General features: G+C 38.7%; 1 protein-coding gene across 8 annotated transcripts in view; it reads right to left on the bottom strand.

The window, feature by feature from the left end:
* NRXN3 (neurexin 3) overlaps nucleotides 1-5,483 on the bottom strand; it is an 896,531-nt gene that overhangs the window by 509,692 nt on the left and 381,356 nt on the right. The window lies entirely within an intron of this gene.

Genomic DNA, 5,483 nt, shown 5'->3' with positions numbered 1-5,483 from the left:
AAAAAAAAAGACAAATTTCTAAGTAGAAAAGTGCAGATAACAAGAGCAAGCAACAAAACCCCTGAGAAAAAGAGATTCACCTATTGAAAAGACACAGCAGCAGACACAGTAACAGCTGAAGAAAGTTGTGCAGAATTATTCAACACTTTTCCCCTCCACACACCTATTCTTCCCACCCAAGTCATCTGCAGCTGTATGAATCCCAGTACTCTCATTGGCACAGACTGAGGGGAACAGATCACCTCTAGGTTTACAACAGTGCTGACAGACTCTGGGGCCCAGGCTGGCAGATACATGTATGTACTCACTTCTCCCTTGCCTTTATACTTATAAAATTCACAGATAAAGCCAGACACACAGATACGCATCAGGTTGGGGTCTGACGCTTACTCTAAACTTATTCAGATCCAAGAAAAGAAAGGATGAAATTTAAGAATCTGAAATACAATATTAGTTGTCATTTTGTTTAAGATGAGTTTTCTGAGGATAAGAGCTCATTAAAGAAGAGCAGAACAGCATTTTCAACGACAATTTTTCTTCTCTTTTCCTGCACTTATCTGAAAATACTTTAATCAGTAATTGCAGTTGATAATGGGCATCATCAGACTGGAGATATCTCCTGTCCAGGTGCCACAAGAGGAATACTAGAAATCAAGGAATAAGCTTACATAAAGCCTTAGTTACTGTGGCTGGAGGTGCTGTCAGGCCAGAAAGCCAAAGCATTTGAATTATGCCCACAAACAGTTTCTGTATCGCATTTTACAGAAATCAACTGTGAAGATGAAGCTATTTTTAAAAGAGCAAGAGAAAAAATACCATCCATAAGCACCATTTGATGAGGAATTTTGGAAGGCTAACAATAAAAGAAAGCTTGAAGTCAGATCTGTTGTTGTGACGGCACAGCATAGATCCTGGGTATTATGCTTCGCCTCACTTCTCAGTACTACAGGCTATTTGCATGGTAAAAGCATCTTTGTCTCAGAGAGTTCAGCTATTCCTGCTGCTTACAGTCCTGGCTTGGTGTCATAATCCCCCATCTGTAGCAACATAATTTTGTTCAGAGCAACTAACAGGGATGTCACAGGGAATTAGGACTTTGGATTAAGGAGCAAAAGTGACAGAAGCACAGGAAGGCTTATAAAATGAAGACTGTTACCACGCACATGCCCTTTAGTGCTAATTAACAAGGAAAGGAAGACAAACGGTAGCAATAGAATTGGTTCTAAAACACCAATGCCATCAGAGTTCAAGCCCATTTTTATTATCTTTCCTTTGGTAACACTTTCAGCATTCTAGAATTATTTATAAAGCAAAGTTTCAGATTGAGCTTTTGCATAATGCTGGATATATCCAATAAGTCACACTACAAAGTTAATTAACTAATCCATACTGACTTATATTTTCTCCTTGAATTTGCAACATTCTGACAAAACCTGCTAATTCCCCTGACTGCATTTTATTCAGAAGTATTGTTTTTATTATCTGTTTGTTGCTGGTCTTGACATAGTCTCTTAATCCACTTTCTTATGGGCACATGGAATGAGCGGGTAGTGCACAGAGAATAAGAAGAGAAAACTCTCTAGTACACAAAAGCAACCCTACTAGCAGAAGTGCGACTTGTTCTGTCTCCTCCTCTCCAGTATAAACCTACCAGCAGAGGCAGGGCACTGACAACATGTAATGGCAAAGCAGAATTCTACAGACATGTCATTTAATCATTACTTCTCCATCTTCAATTCCTACTGAAACAGCTCAGGATCTGATAATTTGCAGATTTTCTTGGGAAAGTGTTCGAAATCCTACTTTTCTTCCAAGTTACATAGCTAGATTTATGGCTTGCGAGTTTTTGCTACAAAGCATTTTAAGAAAATCACCTTAGAAGAGTACAGTAGCCAAATTTCCATATTCTGTTGCGAAAAATTACTTTGCCTCTCTAGCTCTTTCTGGCACTTTCAGCTGTACAGTTGGTTTCTCTTGCCAAAACTAAAAATATTGAGTTCTACTGCTGTGCACCACTAGAGCTGTCATGTTTCATCCAACAGGTGGGCACTCCTGCCTTGCAATAGGAGTCATTCCTGCTGTGTCATTTATAAGCTCTTTGCAGTGAAAGTAACTTGAGGAATAAAAAGATACTTTATTGCATGTATCATTCTTTCAAGTTACATAAGGAATTCAATTTCTTTATAAAACACCTGCAGGATTATAACACAAATGCCTCATACTTTGATCATGACTAGCAATAGGCTTTAAGCTAAAGCAAACCATTCTAGGACACACACATAACACCTTCCTTCCTACATTAAAAATTCATTCCCACTAGAAAGAATCATTTGTGTTCATGTTATTTCTTCAGTAAGAAGATCTGCAACAGGCAAGGTTCAATAGTACTATGAGTCCATTTTCACTTTCTGACTCTCTAAATTGTCTATAGCTCTCACATCTCTTTTATCATCAAAGAGGTTAGAGGTTAGGAAGAGATATGAAAGTGACGTGCACAACATCTTTACTGTCTTTGCAGAAGATGTTTCTTTGTCTTATGGTTCATAACATGCAAATGCCATAAAGGCCTGAAATATCTATCACTAACAGCAAGACATTATGATTGCAAAGCAATACCATGTTAAATCTATAATCTTCTCTTAACAGCACCCTTCTCTCCCCTCTTTTGTAACCAGTGATATTATGAATTTAATACATGGACTCGGTACAGCTTTTTAAAGAGGAATCATGCCTTGGAAATCAGAAGCATTAAGTAGTATATAATTTTGTTCTACAACTTGTTCTTAGAGCAGTTCAAGGAGGAAACCAAGTAAAACCCAGTAAGTTTTCCAATTTCATAATATATACAAAGAAATTTTTTTTCCCGGAGTAAAGAGTAAGCGAAATTGAGACTAAGTCCAATGGGACAATCACTTCATTGGATGAACTGTACATCATATGCTGTATCTATCAAATACCAACATGTTGAATTAAGGTCCAGTGCAAGATTTAGAAAGTCAGAACTTGTATCCTGAATCATGATTAATAAAACACAGGAATATATCTAAGTGATTTTAACGTAGCAGACTAGAACCAGAGAAAATTAAAAATTACAGGGATTTCCAAAGATGGCAGATTCATCTCTTTGAGATCTTTCAGTTCCTGATTTTGCTAAGAACTCAATATTTCTTTCATCACCTAAATAAGTTTAGGCATCTGGCAGGTTCCATATTTACATAATACACTGTCAGAAATAACCTAAAAGCCAGCATTGTAGAATTCTTGGAAAACACAGCCACTCATACAGTGCCTTGAGCAAATCTGATTCTCCATTTATTTGACGTCATGTCCTCCTTTTCCACGAATATAACTGGTCTAAAAATTTCAGTGAGCACTTAGATGGGATAACAAATACGTAGGTGTCCTAATGAAAGCACATTTACCCCATGATGACAGACGAAGGGAATCAGCAGAATTAATGGCCATGAACAAAGGGTGGATTTACAAGTTGAAACTTGGTACCTGCCTATCTTGCATTCTCCTGTTGTCACCCTTTCACTCTTCTGCTCTAAGCAACTTAGAAGGTATTGAAAAGGTATTGAAAAAGTGCTCACAGTTGCATGGCCATGGTTTTATGATTTTTGTTATTGGTATTTCATACCATAACATCATGTAAAGCACTGGGAGTTAAAGAGTTAATGTCCCACTGCCATGAACCACTGATTTTCCACCTGGGTCTCAGAAGAGAAGAATTACATACCCCATTCAGAGGGGAAAGATAAAGCTGGCAAGTCACCAGTCACTCTCTTGCTGCCTGGCAGTGTGTGGGTGTGCTCCCCAGCCATTTTGCCTTCAATTCAGTTAGGCCTTCAGTTTTGGACACTATCATTTTATTTGATTTATTAGTCTCAGTTCCAATTATGTTGTATTATATAGTGTTATCTTGCATTCCAATATCATATTTAGCAAATTAAGTTTCCTCCTCAGATTGTTGCCACTGTTCTGTTTTTAGGCTCAGATCCCATCTCCCTATCCTTCCCCCTTTCCCTTTTCGGGCTGGTGGGCCTGCTGCTCCCCTGTCACAGGCACAGACAGATCTAGATAATTCCATGACACTGGTGAAGGATGGAAAAAAAAACAAACACACAACAAAAAGTCAACTGCATAAAAGGGAGTATGCCTGGATCAGATATGACAAGGGACATTGAAGTAAACAACATTCAACCACAGAAAATAAAAGCCAAAAGGAAAGACTGAAAGCGCTGTATGTGAACAAGAAAAGTACAGTCAATTGGAAACACAGTTTTCGCCACTGCAAGTTAAAGCAGTGCAGAAGTTGTACTATCAGTGCTGATGGTCTGGTGGGTTTTGTGTTCTGAATTAGCCAAGATTATTTAGCAAAGGTTGGTTTCCTGAAAAGGCAATAATCCACATTATGTACTCAAAAGAAATATTTCCCCATAGGTGTAAATATGATCAGGTCTCCTAATCTGAAATGAAGATATTCTTATATAATTAAGGACTGTACACCAAAATGAAATCAAGCAAGAATGAATCTCAACAGCTGTTGTAACAAGCCTTTAGGTTCTGAGGACTCCTAGAAAACAAAACAAAAAGCAAATCTGTTTGGCTCCCAGATCTCTTCTTCATGTTGCATCCACATCACTGGAAGTCAAAAATTGAACAGAAGCTCCCACGCATGTGTTCTGAAGTCTGATAGACACACAAGGAAAAGGTTACAATAACCGTTGTCAGAGACACCCAGTAGTCACAGAATGGCCCGGGTTGGAAGGGACCTCAAGGATTATGAATCTCCAACCTCCCTGCTACAGGCAGGGCCACAAACCTCTCCATTTATTACTAGATCAGGTTGCCCAGCGTCCTATCAAATTGGCCTTGAACACCCCCAGGGACAGGGTATCCAAAACCTCTCTGGGCAGCCCGTTCCAGCACCTTACTGCTCTCATAGTAAAGAACTAGTCACTGATGTTTAACTCAATTCTCACATTCCCTGCCACATTTTGAATGAATGGCACAGAATATCTCAGTTCTAGAGCTAATTTCTCCCCAGCATTCTTCCAGAATGATGTTTCTACTTATATTAGTCCCAGCCCATGCACCTTTTATATTCTTTCAAACCTCATCCTTTTCCACTTACATTTATATAAACTTCAGAAATCTCTTATAAGCAGCACCTAACACTCTTCAAATTCCCCATTTCTGTAATACAGAGTACTTCAACCTTTTACAGCTGGGAATAAGGCAAAGATGCCAGAAAAAAAAGTGGCCACAGTCAGAGGCTCCGCATGCACAGAGCACAAACTTCTGCCTTCCTTTAGGCTACCAAGCTATCCAGATTTGATGTTTCACATGCACCCAAAAACTAAAATGATCTCAGACTATCAATATTTTTACCTGTTGGGTGCCACTGCCTATTAACAGCTGCACACGGATGAACCAATTGCTCATTAAAATTTCCTTTGTTTCCCCCAATTTCCTTTTTT

The sequence above is a fragment of the Meleagris gallopavo genome, chromosome 5 (genome assembly GCF_000146605.3).
Source record: "Meleagris gallopavo isolate NT-WF06-2002-E0010 breed Aviagen turkey brand Nicholas breeding stock chromosome 5, Turkey_5.1, whole genome shotgun sequence".
Taxonomy (NCBI): domain Eukaryota; kingdom Metazoa; phylum Chordata; class Aves; order Galliformes; family Phasianidae; genus Meleagris; species Meleagris gallopavo.
This window is presented reverse-complemented; position numbering and strand designations above follow the sequence as displayed.